Below are 22120 nucleotides of genomic sequence, written 5' to 3'. Positions count from 1 at the left end.
TTGGATAACATATGGTTAGGTAGAGAAAAAGACACTTCTAGTAATGTGCCTGGGTGTGATGTGATTAAAGCCCAGTATCATGGTATGATATGAGAAGCCCTTTACAGAAACACAGATTCAACCCAGGGTCAAGAAGATCCCTTGGAAAAGCAAACGGCAACCCACTCCTGTATTCTTGCCTGGAAAATTCCATGGACGGAAGAGCCTGGTGGAGTACAGGCCACGGGGTCACAAAGAATCAGACATGACTTAGCGACTAAACAACAAGAAGAAACATAGAGGAAACAAAGTAAGAAAGCCTTCACTCCCCCTGAATGTGTCCAAATAGCTAAGAATTAATTATAAAATGCTAGTGTAGAAGTTTGATACTACTAGGAGGAGACATTTTTGGTAAAGTAATGCTGAATCACAGTCATGAAACAAAGAAATCCACAAGAGTCACTTTATCTCCATTTCACCCACCTGACTCTCTATGTCACATGTGCAACCTGACCAAAAAGTCCATTTGAAATACAAAGGGTGAATGAATACTTATTTCCATATTTCAGGTACAATCAGTGTAGACATGAGGCCTGTCCTGAGTGTATATATTTGGATAAAGAAATCTGCTTGCCTTAAGGCAGTCTTACATAGGTCACTGATAGAAGGGAAAAGGGAATGATGTCACATATAAAAGCCTTCAAATATTTAATGTCTTTAAAAATGCTTTCCACCAAGACTTTGGTCAAGTTCAAAGATCTTGAATTTAGAAATCCTGATCAGACTTCTTGAAGTCTGAGGATTAAAGAGATTTAGCAATAGGAGTATAAGGACGGTGGTTTAATGACAAATATTGTACAACAATTTCTGATTAGTTGCTTGGTATTTGATGATTACAATTAAAAACAAAATCTGTGACCAGATGGTTAAGAATCATAAATTTTAGGACATGTAGTCGAATTTCAGCCTATTGGTAATAGAAAGTGACTGAAAGACTTTGAGAGGAGTTGAGTGATAAAAGGGGGTGATTTATAAAAATTAATCTAAGGAAAATTTGTTTGTTGAATTGGAGTGGGAAGACATTGAGGATGAAAAGGATATTCATCTTGAACACTTAGGATTTTTTTAGCTCTTTTCTTTTTTTGAACTTAATATATATATACATATATATATTTTTTCTTGTACCTTTGTCCCTTATCCAGAATTTTGCCTAATTTGTCTCATTATGTTATCTTACCTTTCTATATAACTAAATAACTAACTTCAGTTTAATATTTATTTATCATCTTTAATTTTAATTATTCCCTGTCCTATTTAACAAAGTCATACATGTCTAAACAACATATAAAATACCCCTTAATCTTTTGACTTATTCTCATATCATAAACATGTTTCCCTATTCTTTATCAAGCAAGCTGTTAATTTATATAGCAGATAGTAAATTAAAAGCTAAATAAAACTGACAAAGTAGTGGAAGAGTAGCCACTAATAAGATACTATAAGACTAAACCAGTACAGGGGCTTCCCTGGTGGCTCAGCAATAAATAATTCACTTGCCACTGCAGGAGATATGGGTTGGATCCTTGATCCAGGAAGAGTCCATGTTCTGCAGAATAGGTAAGCCCATGAGTTCTTGTGTCCGACTGTGTGTGATCCTATGGACTGCAGCCTGCCAGGCTCCTCTGTCCATTGAATTCTCCAGGCAAGAATACTGGAATAGGTTGCCATGCCCTTCTCCAGGGAATCTTCTCGAGCCAGAGATTGAACCCGCATTTCTTATGTCTCCTGAACTGACAGCCAGGTTCTTTACCACTAGCACAATCTGGGAAGACTCAGCTAAGCCCTGTGCACCACAGCTATTGAGCCTGTGCTCTAGAGCCAGGGAACCACAACTATGGAGTCTATGCGTTCTAGAGCCAGCGCTTGGCTGGCTGCAAAGAAACCACTGCAAAGAGAAGCCCCCGCTTACCACGACTAGGGAAAAGCCTGAACAGCAATGAAGACCAGCACACCCAATAAATAAATAAATAAAACCATTAAAAAATTAAAAATGACTCAGTCCAGACTGAACTCTTAACAGTTCTTTAAAGGGAAATCTAAGAGAAAACATCAAACATATTTGAATTTGTCATTCAAAAATATTCCATAAATATGGCAACTTACTTAATAATAGACCTCAATTTATTTAATTTGTAAAAATTGTTCAGATTATTATAAAATAAGTAGAATATTCAACCAAGCCAAAACAGAAGGCTATAAATGATGCAGGGCCCACCAGCCAGATGTGGTTTGGTATTTTGTAGTATATCTTCATCTATGACTATATCTATGTCAAAATATGTTGATGTTGTCTAAAATGAGAAATATATGTATATACAATCAAAAATCCATATTCTACATGTTTTAAAATCCTTGAAATTAGCATGTAAAGGCAATGACACTCCACTCCAGTACTCTTGCCTGGAAAATCCCATGGATGGAGGAGCCTGGTAGGCTGCAGTCTATGGGGTCACTAAGAGCCGGACAGGACTGAGCGACATCACTTTCACTTTTCACTTTTATGCATTGGAGAACAAAATGGCAACCCACTCCAGTATTCTTGCCTAGAGAATGCCAGGGATGGGGGAGCCTGGTGGGCTGCCACCTATGGGGTTGCACAGAGTCGGACACGACTGAAGCGACTTAGCAATAAATATGTGTGTATTTATTTTTTTTTTATTCCTTTCCCATACAGGTTATTACAAAATACTGAGTATAGTTCCCTATGCCATACAGTAGGTCTTTGTTTATCTATTTTATATATGAAGTGACAGTTTCCTTAAACATCTGAGAAACAGTGTTTTGGAAGTATGCTTTTGCTTATCACTTTAGTTGTGTCCAAATCTATGCAGCCCTATGGTCTGTAACTTGCCAGGCTCCTTTGTCCAGTGGGATTATCCAGGCAAGAATACTGGAGTGGGTTGCCATGCCCTTCTCTGGAGATCTTCCTAACTCAGGGATCAAACCTGTGACTCATATCTCCTGCATTCGCAGTTGGGTTCTTTACCATTAACGCCACCTACCTATCCACTGATGGGGCTTCCCAGGTGCTCTTTGGTAAGGAATCCACCTGCCAATACAGAAGACGGGCTCAACCTCTAGTGGGGAAGATCCCATGGAGAAGGAAATGGCACCCTACTCCAGTATTCTTGCCTGGGATATCCCATGGACAGAGGAGCCTGGCAGGCTACCATCCATGGGGTCGCAAAAGGGTCAGCCATGACTTATTGACAAAATAGCAACAATACTATATTCTTATAATTATAAACTATAATAAATGTGACATATTATAGCCTTGTAGCAGAATCTCTACTCATATATTCCATTGTTTGTTATTGCTAGATCCCTAGACATAGATTTACTAAGTCAAAGAAAATGTGATATGTAAATATAGTTCCCCAAGATGCCTATTGTCCATTTTAATTTGATGTTATTTTGCTTGGTATTTCCCTCCTCTTTTCCCCCAATGCTTATTCATTCTTTATCTCTCAAGTTGAAAGCTGCTTTAGCTGAAAGGCCTACCCTGAACAATTGATGAAGAGCATAGAAGAGTATATTCAGTTTGTTATGTTTATTATAGTAAACTTTATTTTTTTTTTCACAGCACTCCTCACCTTGTGTAAATATACATTTGTATGTACTCTTAATTTGATTGATTAATTTCTCTAAACGTAACCATTTAGAGAGTGGAAAGTCAGTTTTCTTTGATTTTGCTACTCAACAGATAATCAGTGTAGGAAATATTTTAGGTCCTCAACAAGTGTCTGTTGAATAACTTCATGGCTGACTTTAAGCAAGGAGTAGACCTGCTGAGAGATAACATTATTATAACCTCTGTACTGGAGTTCAGGAATAGGATACCAGATCCTTGAAGAGCTGTGTCTTAAAAAGAAAATGGGAGAAATTTACCTTAGGGACTCTGGAGGACTTTTAAATACAGCAAGTGCTTATTAATCTTTTTCTTACATGAACTTTCTATTCCATTCCATAGTGCTGACTTTTCATTTCTTAAAAATCTTTCCTTCCTTGGCTTCCCTAATTAACTATTTTATACTTTTTCCCTAAATTTTTCATCTTGGATGAACTTCTTCTTATTTAATATAACTATAAATGATTGCTAGATAGAAAAAGTGCCATTATTTAAGCTCACAGATTATATATATTTCAGCATAATCAAACACTGATGCAAAGGAAATAAAAAGGCACAAATAAAAGTCAATTGAATAAAAGTCAGATGGAATAATTTTGTGCTAAAATAAATGTTTAAAATACTTAAATCTTAAAAAGTAATTTCTATTTAAAAAAGTGATTGAAATATATGGAGTTACCAGCAATATATGTAACATTAAAATAGCCTGAGCAATGCAAGGATTTTTTTTTTTCAGACTATTAATTTAAATTTTGCTTTAACTTTTCCTAGAGTATTCCAGTGAAAAGTCTTTGAAATCTAAGAAACTGAATCAATGTACTTATTTTAAGTTAATGACTCAAAGTCCAATATACTAATAGTGGCTGCTGGAATGGTAGTATTGGGAAAAAGTTTGGGCCATTTCTGACTTGAACAGAAAGGAATGTTGCCTGAGAGTTTCCCTTGCCAGCTATTCACCTTGAAGGTAATTTATAACACCTCTTACCCAGCAGCACCCAATTAATTCTAGGTGGGAGTTGGTTTATAAATACTCAACTTCCTCAGTCCTCAGGGAATCACTGAGTTGTGTATTCTATGGTAGCAGATTAAGATATAGTCACACAAAATTGTGTTTGTGATAACAGAACACAACTTTATAAAGTGCATTCTCTTGATGTCTCTTTTCCCTACTGCTCACATCAGATGACCTTCATCAACAAAATAACTGAATTTCATGGAGATGCTTACTTCAAGGTCTGTTTCTGAACTAACCTAAGAATAAAGATAAAATTTCCAGCGAAATTGGGATGGAAGCATCCTAGCATGTGTTTATGTTTCTGTCATCTTCATTTCCCTTCTAAGAAGAGAACTGGAAATGAATAACAATATTAGTTCATCACAATTCAGTAGTCCTAAGCTCTCTTTTCCAATAGAACTATTTATTAGAATATATTATATGTTGAAATATTAAGTAATTTATAGCTGATTACATTCTGTATAAAGGAATTTTTTTTTTTTAAACAAAGAGCTTAGATTCCTTCTGGGCCCCCAATCTTTTGTTATTAGTTTCAGAGAATAAAATGTTCTCTCCATGAAGTGTTTTTCATTGACTCTAAAAAAGATAAGATACTAGGTAGCCAGACCATGTGACAGTTACTGAAAGTAGTGTTGCTTATCATATTATGCACAGAAACATTTAATTATAACTGCTGTCATAAGACCTTATTGAATTTTAACCTTACACATGCATGTGGATGGACCTATACTTAAATATGTGTTTTAGAATTTTTTTCAGAATCTCTGGAGTCACATTTGACAAACATAAAGAAAATTCATTATTTCTGATGGCTTACATTATGAGTAACATGTAAGAATTTAAACATACATATTTAAAATAAATTTGAATTTATTAATTAAAGATGAATTGATTGAATGTGTTAAAGATTGCCCATCTTCTAAAACTTTCATAAATATTCATACAGTGTATATTTTCAATTGGATTGAGCTAATAGAAAAGTAACAAATTAATAATGAAATTCTGATGTCAGATTTTACACCGTCTATTTTATAATTTATATTTAAAATATCTTAAAGTAAAAGGAACCTACAAAGTTGATCTAAGTGAGAATGCACTTATTTTAATTTCCAAAAGAGAATGAACTGATTGGAGTCACCTTTCTCATGACTGAAGAGCCCCTAACAACTAGGAGAGGAAAACTTATATTTTACACAACAGAAATATTCCTCCTGGTGATCAGGACTATGGATTTCTATTTTTAGGTCCTGCCCAGTAGAAGATCTTATGTGTTTTTAAATAAATACAAGAGACGCTTATTGTTAAAAACAGTAATTGAGGATTAGGTCCTTAATTACAATATGAGGATCCACAGTCCCAGAGTCAGAATATGGTACTTAATGTAAAATAAAAATTGCACCAGCCATGTGTTAAAAACAGCAAAGAAAACTTAATCAAGACTATTGCAATAGGGGTCAACATTAGATTTAAACATTTGTGAGCTAATGGAAAAGTATTGGAGGACAAGGTAGGGTTTGTGAAAAATGAAAGTGAAAGTCCCTCAGTTGTGTCCAGCTCTTTGCAATCCCATGGACTAGTCCATGGGATTCTTCAGACCAGAATACTGGAGTGGATAGCCTTTCCCTTCTCCAGGGGATCTTCCCAACCCAGGGATCAAATACAGGTCTCCTGCATTGCAGGCAGATTCTCTATCATCTGAACCACCAGGGAAGTCCAAGAATACTGGAGTGGGTAGCCTGTCCCTTCTCCAGAGGATCTTCCCAAACCAGGAATTGAACCAGGGTTTCCTGCATTGCAGGCAGATTCTTCACCAGCTGAGCTACGAGGTGAGTATGATTAGGTTATCCTATGTGTGAAATGTAGCTTATCAAAATTTGGCTCCTACCATTCCTAGAGACCAGGAGGAGTAGGCATTGTCTTTCTTCTTGATGGTATTTCAAAGGGATGATGTGCAGGGACAGAAGAAAGACATTTCTGGGTTGTAGGAGATTTACATCTTAAAAGGACAAAGACAGAATGTACAAAGACAAGTTTTCTAAAGTTAACACTCTCAGTAAGGGGAGAGGAGGGGCATAGAATAAGACGCTGGAAGCCTGTGCAAAGTATAGTCTAGCACAGGAAAACTATAAGTCATCTTGGTCATTCATTATCTGATAGAATTACACATGATATCATTTTTCACTTTTGTGATTACACACACACATATTTTGTTGTTATCACAGAGATAATGATGTAAATTAAAATACTACTAAAGATATTATTATAATATCTATATTTATGTTTGGGATATCAATTATAAAATAAATTCATATGTTATGTCAAAATAAACAAAAAAAAATATAAAAATTCTTCTCTGCTCCTTGGCCACCTGTCCACTCCCACTGTGAATTGTGTATCTGCATTGTGCATCAACCAAACCTCCCCCATCAGCAGGAATACCCACTCAACCATAAGCAGCTACATTCTCCTAGCACCAACAAGACAGCTCCTTAAACAATAAAATTTCCTTTTGAGCTTGTAAAAGGTCACATGACCTACTTGATGGCTGAATTATGTAAACTGTCAATAACATATCATTAATGTATATCCCTCTCTCTCTCAAAAAAAAAATATATATATATAAACTGCATCTTGACATCTAACATATATAAACAGTTCTCAGAGCTTTCCTTTTTATCATTTATTTTTAATTGAAGTATAATTGCTTTTCAATAGTGTTGGTTTCTGCCAAACATCAGCCTGAGATATGCTCTTCCTGGATCATAATTTTCAAACTTGACTTGAGTGAAATTTTCCAATTCTTTCTTAGATTGATTAATTACTTTATGAACAAATTAATCACCAAAACTCACCACACTAGATGCTTGTTGCAGTTTTTCACAAAGTTAAGTACTCAAATGTATTTTCAGTAACAAGTGTTCTCAAATTTGCAAATTACTGGACTGTTTCATCAGTTTGAAAATAAGAGGCTGCTACCTATAAACTTAGAGTTCCAGATCTTCCCCTTCACCAATCCCACACTTAAATCTTGACTTATTACTATTTGTGCTTTAATAGCAATCCATGGCCAAGGAGTCCTCCATTGCCAAATTTTTATATTAAGCTATTTGACCAATGAATCCAGCTACCAAAGCTGTGTCCTTTTCAAGGCCACCATAAACAAAATTCTAACACAAGACACTTAAACATTGCAATATAGGCTGCTGCTAGAACCGATTATATACTCAGACAAAAAGCTGACAACATAATTAGCATGGAGAAAAAAACATTGCATTAATGTATACTTTCATTTTACCTAGTGTTATTAATGGTTCTATTAAAAGAAAAGAAAGGTTATAATATTTGTTCTCCGGGTAACTCTCTCTAAATATATAAAGAAAGGCAATGATTAGTCATTTTTATTCATTTATTATTCAGCGTGTTCACTTGCCAAAGCACAAAGGCCAGAAAAGGAATTAACCTTTGCTCTTGGTTTGATAAGAATGAAACTAAAATAAGAACCACCTAGCATTAATATTGTTAAATTGAAGCTGCTGAGAAGACAGATGAAGGCTTTAAAATAACCCCAGATGGTTACTGGTATATCCTGCTCAAAACAAAGATGCCAGCCTGTTTAGTTCAAAGATCATTAGTTCCCTTATTTGACAATTTGGGATTTTACATCTCATAATGTGAGAAATGCACTGTGTTATCTAACAGAGTGTACGACCCTGGGCTAATTAAAAGGCACACATGAGCAAGGCAGGGTGAAGCAAGGCTGCTTCATTACAAGTGGTGGTGGTTCCCTGGAGGCAGAAACATCAAAAGATTCCTGGAAGTGGTCCAAGGCATCAGTCAAAGGCAATGTGCTTCCCAGACAGCAAGGCCGCTGAGTGGGATTGCAGCACTGGGAACTGTTTAATCTGAACGTGGCTTTTAGTTTATTTGTCAGATTGTTGAAATACAAGACATCAGAGGGAATTGAACATGCCGATAGGAACTGAATGTGACCTTTGCAGCTGACAGACCAGACTTGCTAGGGGAGGGGGTGTTTTTTTATATCTGTGTGTACTGTCACCTTTTAAATTGTAGGGTGACAGAGGAACAGGAGAGTATGGAGGCTTCCCTAATGCTGTTATTCTATTTCAAGGCCTCCTCACTTCCTGGGCTTGTACTGTATTTCTGCCCTTATGTTATATTCTAACTAGAAGCCAATATTGAAGGAGAAGCAAGGTCATGTGTTGGACAAGACTGGGGCTATAAAGAATCAGATAGGCAGCCTGAAACTCTTATAATTCAAATTCTAGGAATCTCTAGAACAGAAGTAATTTACCTTTGCACAAAGATGGATACTTGAGGATTATGGGGAAAGGTGAGCATTGTAACCTAAAATATTTCTCAGTAGGAGAAAGCATGTTACATATATAACATCTACATAAAATAGTAATTATTAATTTATATACTATATATAATTAATATATTATATAGTGTGTATTTATAATGATATATAAATAATATATATTATAATTGCTAAATATATTTATAGTAGGGACATTTATAAATTCTATTTCTTTTAATAATTAACAGACTCACTGTAAAAGCCCCTGGTGCTGGGAAAGTTAGAAGGCAAAAGGAAAAGGGTGCAGCAGATGATGAGATGGTTAGATAGCATCACCAACTCAGTGGACATGAACATAAACAAACTCTGGAAGATGGTGAAGAACAGGGAAGCCTGGCATGTTGCTGTCCATGGGGTCACAAAGTCAGACATGACTTAGTGACTGAATGCATTACAGGTGAAAAGTGTTATTCACTTAGTCCTGTCTGGCTCTTTGCAAACCTTTGGATTATAGCCTGCCAGGCTCTTCTGTCCATGGAATTCTCCAGACTACTGGAGCAAGTTGTGATTCCCATCTCCAGGGGATCTTCCCAACCCAGGGATCAAACCCAAGTCTACTGCATTGCAGGCAGATTCTTTACTGTCTGAAACACCGGTGATATATACTGCATTTTGTAATATTAATTACACATAAGCATGCATACACACAAAGAAATATGCTACAACACAAATTGATATACTGAAAAAGGAGGAAAAGTGATATTGAGAAGGCTTGTATATTTATGCACGTTGCTAATTATAATCTTCTATAGAGATACATATGTATGGAAATGTAGTGATAAAGGCAGAAAGGTAGATATTTTATCTATAATTTAAATTTTCAAAGATTTAGATTAAATTTGTAAATTTGGAAGAAGGTACAAAAGGAAAAAAAACAAAACAAAATTATGAGAGCTGAACTATAAAGAAAGCTGAGCACTGAAGAATTGATGTTTTGAACTGTGGTGTTGGAGAAGATTCTTGAGAGTCCCTTGGACAGCAACGAGATCAAACCAGTCAATCCTAAAGGAAATCCGTCCCAAATATTTGCAAGGACTGATGCTGAAGGTGAAACTCCAATATTTTGGCCACCTGATATGAAGAACTGACTCACTGGGAAAAGACCCTGGTGCTGGGAACGATTGAAGGTGGGAGCAGAAGGGGATGACAGAGGATGAGATGATTGGATGGCATCACTGACTCAATGGACATGAGTCTGAGCAGGCTCCAGGAGTTGGTGATGGACAGGGAAGCCTGGCATGCTGCAATCTATGGGTTCACAAAGAGTCAGGCATGACTGAGTGACTGAACTGAAGGTTTGCCTCCTCTGGAGAGCAAATACTTAAAGGCTCTCATCTTTTCCTAAATTTCCCAGTAAAATCCAAATCTCCTCTCTCATTCATTCATTTTATTTTATTCTTTTTTCAATTGAGTGATCTTCAGAATTTTCTTTAAATTACAGATTTTTATGAAGTATAGTTCGTCTCAGCTGACCTAAAGTCATTAAAACATTCTATTTAAATGCTTTTTTAAAGAAGAATAATTAGATGATAAAATTAAAAGTTGGTATATTTCTAATAAAAAGATACATATTCAATTTTTCTTATAAATATACACAAATATTTCATTCTTTTAATATTGGCCAGACTTTGAACATCAGAGACCATACTCATTGGAGTTCCATTGTACACTCAGAATTAGCAACCAATTTTATTTTTTCAAAATGAGGAGAGAATTTTGGTACATTCAAAAAATAATTTTGTCTCATATTCCTTCACGAGTTTCATAACTATTCCCTCAATCACATCTTATATTTTTTAACACCATTTTGACAGTCATTACAGAGTAGCCTGGTGGGCTGCAGTCCATGGGGTTTGCAAAGATTCAGACATGACTAAAGTGACTAAGCACAGCACAGCACATACTGATTTTTGGACTTCCCAGGTAGCGTTAGTGGTAAACAACTCACCTCCCAGTTCAGGAGACGTAAGAGATGAGGGTTCGATCCCTAGGTCAGGGAGAGTCCCTGGAGGAGGGCATGGCAGCCCACTCCAGTATTCTTGCCTGAAGAATCCCATGGACAAAGAAGTCTAGCAGGTTACAGTCCATAGGGTTGCACAGTGTCTGACATGACTGAAATGATTTAGCACGCACATGTTGACTTTTATTACTTTCAAAGAAGGCAATTTTCTTATTAGAAACTCTTCTTAATAATTTTAGATGTTAACTTATTTAATTAAATCATACAGTTAGAAATAGATGTGAACAGATTTGGGAACAAAACTAGCTTCCTCTTGCTAAACATGTAAATCACCATGGGAAGAAATGTGTGGCTCAATAGAAACAGGAGCTTAGTGAGTTAAGAGCATTTTGGACATTGGCCAGAATATGTTACAGAAGAGTGGTTCTCAAATGGGATTGATTTTCTTTCTCAAAGGACATTTGCCAAAGTTGGGAGACGTTTTTGGTTGTCACAATTGTACAGAAAAAAGGGTGCTATTGACATCTGTTGGATAGTGGCCAGGAATCTTGCCAAGCATACTACAGTGCACACAAGATAGCCCCCAAACAAAGAACTGTTTGTCAGCTGAGATATGCTGTTATAGTGGGGACAAATAACTGCTAAATGTGTGGGTCATGTAAGAAAAAAAGATGTGGAAGGTGTTGTCAATTAACATACTAGCATTTGTTTGCTTCTAGAAAGAAGTGGAGAAGTCATATTTCATACTGCATAGAAAATTAATTAGGTAGTATATAGAAAATGCTGAATAAATTCTTGATCAGTGATACAGATATAGATTAGAAAATAATTTGTAACAAGACAAAGAGGAAGCATAGATAAACATCATGAGAATAAATATGAAACATATGAAAATTTAAGAAGGTAGAAAAGAGGCTTAAGTCTAGAATATGTTTCAAAAACACATCATGTAATTGTTTGTGAACAAAAAGACTTTTCAATTACAAACTCTTTAAAATAATCTGAAAATACAAATTTCTAAATACTTTCTTTCAATAACAAGAAAGATTTTGAACATGTCATTTTAGTTTACAAGTGTAGGGGCAGATGCAAAATATAATTACTTGTGATTAACCAGAATTGCTGCTAAATTTAACCTTGCTTACACAGAACGCAAGCTATGTAAGAAGGTTGATTTTTTAAAAGAGATAAATTCTATTGAATATAATTTTATACTTATAGAAATGAATAAAAATATGACATTTATTGAAAAAATTTTTATATATTTTACATTTCCCTATTTGGTAGACCTTTCTTTTACTGGGTTTAGAAGTAATTTTTTAAATTAAGTTCATTTATGATTTTAATACTCATTATGTTGAATCATAGATATATTTTTCATAAAGCAAAAAAAAAATGTTATATCATAAACATTTGTACCCAATTTGTTAATTTGGAAAAGCGACATATTAGGAAAATGTATACATTAAGTAATCCATTCATTGTTTGCAAAGCAATGGATATGGCAACTAAGAGAATCACTATATTGGAAGAGGGATTAAACAGTCATAGCAGAAGTGTAGTTCATATTTGCTTTTCTAATATTGGTAACAAGACAATGTCTATGTGATACTTACTGATGGAGTTTAATTTCCTTCAGTTAAATTATACTCTGTTCTGAAGGAGAGTGATTTGGGGAAATTCTTATTCAAACACATAAGCTACACCAGCAGAATGAGGAGTGCTAGTCAGAGATAAAGATTAATATTAGGAGAAATTTGAATGATTACATTTTGACACCTAATATTGGCTTTATGCCTAGCTTTTTACATGTAACACATGCACTAACAGAGGCTGGCATTCATGTTGGAAAGGGCAAAACAAACTAAGACTCAGGAGCTTTCTGATCACCTCAACATTAGTATCAAGATGCTCTTATCTTTTTATTATTACCTATAAATAACATTTTAGAGCATTTTTAATGTTCAGTTTCATAATAATTTTTTTTCCTTTGATAGTTTTCACATTTCCCACCTCCAGTTCCATCTTAACCCTGGAACCATGGACTGAGTCTTCAAGATTGCTTATTTGCATATGTTTTAAGGTCTTTATAGGCAAGTCACTGATCTAGTAAAGCATCAAAGCATCACAGCCTGATGTCAATGGGCTAGAAATGAAGACATAAAGTTACCAATTTCTGAAAAATATTCATACCCTTAAATGTTGTTTTAGTTGTAATATTTATACAGTTGTAAATGTCACATTTATTTTTAAATTTCCATTTTCTAGTATTTCCCTTTATTTATTTATTTATTTTTCCTTTCAGAGAGGGGAATTGAGAGTTTTAAGCAGAAGGTGGCAAGTTAGACAATGAACTGATGCATAAAAGTTTAAGACAAGAAAAAAAAAAATGTCCTAGCATATGTAATGGATTGATTTGAAAAGTAAAAAAAAATAAAAAAGAAAAGATAAATGAAAAGCCATTTTACATAGGTAAATAAAGTTAGAGTAACCACCAGAGTCACAGAAATCAAAAAGACCTTAAGCCATAACTATCCAATCAACTAAAAAGTAAGACTTGTTAAAGTAATATATCACAAAGGATGCTGTGAATTGGAATGTGCAGAAAAATAAAGAATAGCAAAAGAAAATCTTAGCTGACTTCAGTAAGCTATTACTTTTTTTCTGGGGGTTTCCAAGGGATATGTTCCATATGTTCTGAATTATTTTGCATCATATACTATAAATAGTGAGAGTCCACTGGTGAACTGTCTTGACTACAGGATATTTTTACTCACTCTTGGGGAAAGGCCTAAGGGAAAGTCCTAAGCAGTCTGAAAGGCCTTTTTCTTTCCTTTCTCTCTAAGGTAAAACCCAGTTTTTACATGTTGTCCCCTCTATCTATGAAGAATAGTGTGACATGGTAAGAAGACCCACATGTTGCAGAAGAGATCATTGAAAATAAAAGTAAAAAAAAAAAAAAAGGTGAAATTGAGCAGGAGAAAAGTCTAATCCATGTAAGAAAGGGAAAAATCTTCAGCATATATTATATTTTCTGAAGTGATGTAGAGAAGGCAATGGCAACCCACTCCAGTACTCTTGCCTGGAAAATCTCATGGACGGAGGAGCCTGGTAGGCTGCAGTCCATGGGGTCACGAAGAGTCAGACACGACTGAGCGACTTCACTTTCACTTTTCACTTTCATGTATTGGAGAAGGAAATGGCAACCCACTCTGGTGTTCTTGCCTGGAGAATCCCAGGGACGGGGAAGACTGGTGGGCTGCCGTCTATGGGGTCACACAGAGTCAGACACGACTGAAGTGACTTAGCAGCAGCAGCAGAGAAAGAAAGGGCTCCCCTGATGGCTCAGATGGTAAAGAATCTGCCTGCAATGTGGGAGATCTGGGTTCAATTCTTGGTTTGGGAAGATTCCCTGGAGAAGGGAATGGCTATCCATTCCAGTATTTTGGCCTGGAGAATTCCATGGACTTAACAATCCATAAGGACTCAAAGATTCGGACATGACTAAACAATACATTGTGTGTGTGTGCATTTGTGTGTAAAGAGAAGAAAAATGGCCCTCAGGTGGGATAGATCATAGCATCTCTGAATAACTAAATATGACATAGCAAGAACATAGAGAATGAGGAAATGAGGTATTCAGATGAATAACAAGAAGACAATATCTGACCTCCATCAATTGTTACAATTCTTAACGAAACCATTAAAAAAAAAAAAAAAAAAAGATGATATGTGAAAGTGTCTTTTAAGCTGTATTGAAGATTCCAGGTGCAAAAATGCCAAGAAAAATGAGAAATAATTAAATGACTAAGTGGAATAGTGACTAGACCATAAAATAAAGTTTTAAAATGTCTTCCTAGCCTGAAGTTCACAATAGCTTAGAACGAAGTAATGGTGACATAAACTTTTTTGTTTGTTGGTTGGTTTTGTTTTTTGTGTGTGCGTGCTCAGTCACGTTTGACTCTGTGACTCTATGGACTGTGTTGGCCAGGCTCCTCTATCCATGGAATTTTCCAGGCAAGAATACTGGAGTGGGTTGCCATCTCATAAGTTAACCTTAAAAATGAATTCCAATATACATTGCTGCTGCTGCTGCTGCTAAGTCGCTTCAGTCGTGTCTGACTCTGTGCCACCCCATAGACGGCAGCCCACCAGGCTCCCCCATCCCTGGGATTCTCCAGGCAAGAACACTGGAGTGGGTTGCCATTTCCTTCTCCAGTGCATGAAAGTGAAAAGTGAAAGTGAAGTCGCTCAGTCGTGTCTGACTCTTTACGACCCCGTGGACTGCAGACTACCAGGCTCCTCTGCCCATGGGATTTTCCAGACAAGAGTACTGGAGTGGCGTGCCATTGCCAATATATATTAGGTGTAGCCACATACTGTTTATTCTGGGGAGGGGGAGGTTGTGAAGGGGAATAAGGAGTTAGTGTTAAATAAGGAGAGAGTTTCACTTTAGGAAGGTGAAAAATTTGGGATATGGATGACGCTGAGAGTTGTACAGCGATGTGTGTATATGTAGTGCCATTAAACTGTACAGTTAAGTATGATTAAAATAGTATGTTTTATGTGGTTTAACAAAAAAATTATAAAAAATATAAATTTGGAGTTTGAAGTTTATTATCTTTTGGTAAAGCATTTCATTTATCACCACTGAGACTTCCTTCATTTAAAATACACCATTATATATTTGTTGTTATTCACATATGTTAGCTTATGTCATTCACATAAATAGTAGACTTAAAATTGATATATAAGTAGTCCTAGCTTTTCTTCCTTGAATTCTAATAAAATTTCTTTGGTTTCTCACTATTGCCTAGTTCTAAAGAGTAGCAGTTAAGAGAGCATCTACTAGACAATTGCAGGGGACTGTCACATCACAGAATAGAAAGAGCCTCTGTATGGGGAGAGAAACTGCATAGGTCTATTTCACGGGCAGGTTATAGAGGGGAGAGAGTGGGACAGGTAGGAGAGAAAGGCAGTTTTATGTGTTTTTAGTGAGTATAATTGTTGTGTAGTAATTAGAGGATGTAAAGAAAGAAACTTAGACAGCATATTAAAAAGCAGAGACATCACTTTACCGACAAAGGTCCGTATAGTCAAAGCTATAGTTTTTCTGTGTAGTCATGTATGGATGTGATAGTTGGACCATAAAGAAGGCTGAGCACTGAAGAAAACTGTGGTGCTGGAGAATATTGTTGAGAGTCCCTTGGACAGCAAGAAGATCAAGCCAGACAATCCTAAAGGAATCAACCTTGAAGGTTCATTGGAAGGACTGACACTGAAGCTGATGCTCCAATATTTTGCGCATCTAATGTGAAGAGTGGCTCAGACGGTAACGTGTCTGCTACAACGTGGGAGACGTTGGTTTGATCCCTGGGTTGGGAAGATTCCCTGGAGAAGGAAATAGCAACCCACTCCAGTATTCTCTGGAGAATCCCATGGACAGAGGAGTCTGGTGGGCTACACAGTCCATGGGGTTACAAAGAGTTGGACATGACTGAGCGACTTCACTTCTGATGTGAAGAGACGACTCATTGGAAAAGACTCTGGCACTAGGAAAGATTGAGGGAAGGAGGATAAGGGGGTGACAGAGGATGAGACAGTTGGGTGGCATCACAGACTCAATGGACATGAATTTGAGCAAACTCCATGAAACAGTGAAGGCGAGGGAAGACTTGTATGCTGAAATTCATGGGGTCACAAAGAGTCGGACATGACTTAGCAGCTAAAAAAACTGTAAGCAAAGAGCAAATTAGCCAAGATGGCATGGTCAGGCCCTCTCGCCCCCTGGCCTCTCACTTTTGCCCCACGTTTTGTAAATAGTGATTATGTAAAAGTTGAGATCACTTATAGCATGGCACATGTGTGTCATGCGGTACTCGCTTGGTCGCAGGCTGCTATGTGTGGTACACCCGTGTGAGCCTTGCCACGAAAGCCCTGGCTGCTTTTGTATTGGGGCTACATTGGAGCAACATCATGGTTATGCTATATGACATTATGTTATGGCTCTGTTTATGGCTACTGATACTGCTGGGGCATCAGCCAGAAGAGAGGCTGCACTATGGCTGCCATACCAGCCAGGAGAGAATAAATGTGCCTGCAGTTCCTGCAACTCCTCAAGTATCCTTCCAGACTTTTAGCTCATGCCTTGCCTACCCTGGGTACAGCAAACAGTGCAGACAGAATGAACAGTGAGACAGTTTGAGGTGTGAACAGGATAAGCAATACAACAATAAGCCCAAAGAAGAAAAATTATTTTAAAAGAGTAGCATTGACATATATGCACTACTGTGTGCAAAATAGCTAGTGGGAAGTTGCTGTAAAAAACAGGGAGCCCAGCCTGGTTCTCTGTGATGACCTAGAGGGGTGAGCTGGGGCAATGGGAGGGAGTTCAAGAGGGAGAGGATATTTGTATACTATGGCTGATTGAAGAGGAGCTAAAAAGTCTCTTGATGAAAGTGAAAGAGGAGAGTGAAAAAGTTGGCTTAAACCTCAACATTCAGAAAACCAAGATCGTGGCATCTGGTCCCATCACGTCATGGAAAATAGATGGGGAAACAGTGGAAACAGTGTCAGACTTTATTTTTGGGTGCTCCAAAATCACTGCAGATGCTGACTGCAGCCATGAAATTAAAAGACGCTTACTCCTGGGAAGAAAAAGTTATGACCAACCTAGATAGTATATTCAAAAGCAGAGACATTACTTTGCCGACTAAGATCCGTCTATTCAAGGCTATGGTTTTTCCTGTGGTCATGTATGGATGTGAGATTTGGACTGTGAAGAGGCTGAGCGCCGAAGAATTGATGCTTTTGAACTATGGTGTTGGAGAAGACTCTTGAGAGTCCCTTGGACTGCAAGGAGATCCAACCACTGCATTCTGAAGGAGATCAACCCTGGGATTTCTTTGGAAGGAATGATGCTAAAGCTGAAACTCCAGTACTTTGGCCACCTCATGCAAAGAGTTGACTCATTGGAAACGACTCTGAAGCTGGAGGGATTGGGGGCAGGAGGAGAAGGGGACGACCAAGGATGAGATGGCTGGATGGCATCACGGACTCAACGGACGTTGAGTCTGAGTGAACTCCGGGAGATGTTGATGGACAGGGAGGCCTGGCGTGCTGTGATTCATGGGGTGGCAAAGAGTTGGACATGACTGAGTGACTGAACTGAACTGATGGCTGATTCACATTTTTGTGTGGCAGAAATCAATACAGCATTGTAAACTAGTTATCCTCCAATTAAAAATACAACAAATAAAAACACAAGAAGAACCAACAAAATATATATTTTACTAGGTTATAAAGTAGATCACATGTTTTTTATTAATTCATTAATTATATGAATGCCTTAATCTTTACAGTCACACTTTGTTTAGATATAACTCAGTGATTGTGCTCTCTGAAGCTTCACAGGGAAAGCATTAAACAAGCAGATCTCTAATCTTGGTCAAAGGAGACTCTAGTCTCAATTCACTGTCATCATAGGACTGTTTAGTGGTCTAATCTACAAATGCATGAGCTGTTAAATACTGTTATCTGGAAAAATGAATACATTTTACTTACCACTGTAGATTATACCATAAGTCAACTCTGTTGATGCTGATGTAAGCAATTTTCAAAACTACTACAATTTTAATAATGTAAATGATTAAATAAGATGTAATTTATAATTATAAGCATGTTCTTATTTCTTTCATAACATTATGAGACAGACATCCGATACTTGTTTAATCTGAAAAGTTACTGGAGAGTAGTATTGATATCGGTCAATTCTGGGAAATTATGTTAGTTCCAAGAAATTATGCAATGAATTACATCATCATAACATAAATTGTTCTGTGAGGTTCCATTATGTATGCATCATGTCAGTGCACAGATTGATATTGGGTTTATTTTTATTCCTAAATATCAGATATACTGTCATATATTTTAAGAAAATATTTCAGTCTTCTTCTGATCTTATTCACAAATATTTCATCCTACCTTAATAATGATTTTAAAGAGTTACATCAAATATCAGTCACTTTCTGACAAAATAGATTTGAATTTATCATTATGAAAATTAATATGTATGAACATAAACATATGAAAATATATATGCTATATCTTTGAATGCATGGGTGTAATGCTACAGGCATATATATAACATATATTCATATGCATACATATATATGTAAAAATTAGTTTTCTTCTTAATTCACTGAGTCATCTCAATGTTTCCTAAGAGTCAAAATCTGCACTAACTGTTATTATGGGTCAAAATCTTGCTAAAGGAAATATTTTAATTGAATAAGAGCTACTATATATATCATTTATGGTTTGAAGCTATTACTCATTACTTGAACATTTATTTTTTCTTTGTTGTTCAAAAGTAAATCACACTTATTTTTTGTTTGCTTTTCTGTATGTTTTTCTAAGACATAATGGCAATGATATTGACATTTAAAAAGATGCATGTTTAAAATAGATATAAGGTTATATATCACAGCTTCTCAGATGACATTTCTGTGACACAGTGTCATCTTCTGATTGATTGACCGGTAGATTGTTTAATACAGGGATAGCTGAAAATATTTTTATCAAGAGACATCCTTCACTTTATTGAAACTCAGAAATATATATTTCCAGCAGTGTTGTTAGTGTCTTTTAGCTCTCACTTCCACTACCAGATTAGCTACCTTATATGTAGGACATGGAAAAGTGTGAGTATAATGTAGGAGAAATGTAACATTTATCTAAAACATGCTAAAAGACATGTAATGTGTAGTTGTTTAATTATCTATGTTACCAGAAAATTACTGATAAAAATATCAGTGAAGTTGTAATAATTGAAGTACAGATGAAAGTTTTAAAAGGTTAAGTGAACTTGACAAGAGTTAGATGGACTTTATGCAAATAAATAAATAAATAAGGAGCTTGGGAGAGTTTACAACTAGTTCAAAGCAGGCAATTAAATGATTTTTGATGTATAGGCATTCAAAACATTTTCACTTGTATACACACCTAAGTCTCCCAAAAAAGCAAGTAAAAGGAAGTGTGAACTATGAGAATCTGAGTACTCATGTCACAAAGATTGATTCAGCATAATACTTTACATTATGGAGAAAAAAAATAATTATTTAGGAAAGTATCTCATGCAGTGATAGAGAGAATGAAGTTAATCAGATTGCCAATCAACATAATAACTACAGTATTCTCTTTCAGCCTAAAAAGTCACAATTAAATTGGCATCCAATTTAAATAAGGTGAGGAGTGAGACAATGCTTCCAGGAGGGAATTTATTTGTTTTTAAGGAAAAACAAAAGTGTGAAAAATTTGTGAGGTCCTTCTACAGCTGAAGAGGAATATTTTTGACAGTATTGAGATTGCTAAAACTTTAATCTTTCTAAAATTTTCAGCTGTTTCCTGCAATCAAAAATGCCCTGGTCCTAACAAATTCTTAAATTATGTTTCCTAATACTGACTTTTAATAATATAATTACTGACTCCTATAATTTAAAATTGTTGTTGTTGTTGATGATGCTTAGTAACTGAGTCATGTTTGATACTTTTGAGACACCATGGACTAAAGACCACCAGGCTCCACTGTCCATGGGATTTCCCAGGCAAGAATACTGGAGTGGGTTAACCATTTCCTTCCCCAGGGGATCTACTCCACCCAGGGATCAAACCCGTGTCTCCTATATTGGCAGGTGGATTGTTTTACTGCTGAGCCACTGGGGAAGCTCCATAACTTAAAATTACTAAACAAAATTTTTCACATTGCTTTAAAAATGGTAATATTTTCCTTTGCAAGATCAACTTCGAATTAGTAAATCAGTTGGCTTTTTGGATAGTGTTTATTATCTCTCAGGTATCATAAAAATCAGTAGCGGTTTAAATAGTGACAAGCCATAGCCATAGGTCTCCAGGAGCTAAACATCCAATGAAACATTAATGTTTTGGCATCGTGCCACTATGTAATGGGCTTCCCATTAGAATATGCCTAATATGTGGGAGACCCAGGTTCGCTTCCTGGGTCAGGAAGATCCCCTAGAGGAGGAAATGGAAACCCACTCCAGTATTCTTGCCTGGAGAATTCCATGGACAGAGGAACCCGGTGGGCTACAGTCCATGGGGTTACAAAAAGTCAGATATGACTGAGTGACTAACACACACACACACACACACAAAATGTAATAATTATATGTGACTTCTGAGTCAGAAACTTCTGAACATTTCCCTCTCTTCTTCGAAGTCTACAATGTCTTCATTTTCAGATAATCTCATTGATGACAGAATAATACTCTATATTCAACAGTTTCTTATTTGTCCACTGCTTTGCAATAAACACTTCATGTAATGTTTAGTACAAAATATATCATTCTCATATTTCAGTTAGGAGAATATTAATGTATTATCTGTGTCAATCTTGTTTTCTTTTTTCTGTTTTGCACATTTTCTCATAGCTTGTTTGACAGACACTCACTATGTGTGTACTGAGTTCTCAGTTGTAGAACAAAATTTGGTAAGATGGATATGTTAACAGTAATCTGACAAAAAATAAAGATTTGGCCCATTAAAAATTTGGAATACATCTTTTAATGTACTCATCTGTCTAATTGCTCTGACATTCTAAGGGCAAAATATCTTGTAAAAGTTTCTGGTAACTACATTGCATCCTACCGGTCATAAGTATTTTCCCCTCACCATTATGGAAACATCTATGTCTGTCAGTTGTAAATTGTTTCAATACTATGGACTTGGATATTCAGTAATGACTATTAAATCTTGAGTTGCCAAGTGCTCACTTCATTTTTATCTCCTACATATAAGCTCCACTCTGTTTTTCTTACATGACTTAAACATTGTGCGAAAAATAAAAATTGGTCAGATAATAGTGAGAGGGATGAGGAAGCACCATGTATTTGTATTCAAATATAAAGTTTTTGAAAGTTGTTTTCACCACACTTTTTTCTTTTTCATTTAAAACGTAATGACAGACTTGTTTGTTCAGAAATAACATATTCCTCTTTCATAATCTTTGGTGTACTGGTTACAGAAGTATTTTGTTTAAAATGTGATTGTGATTGAAAGTTGTTTTTTTTTTTTTTTCCTCTG

The sequence above is a fragment of the Capricornis sumatraensis genome, chromosome 18 (assembly GCF_032405125.1).
Source record: "Capricornis sumatraensis isolate serow.1 chromosome 18, serow.2, whole genome shotgun sequence".
Classification (NCBI taxonomy): domain Eukaryota; kingdom Metazoa; phylum Chordata; class Mammalia; order Artiodactyla; family Bovidae; genus Capricornis; species Capricornis sumatraensis.
This window is presented reverse-complemented; position numbering follows the sequence as displayed.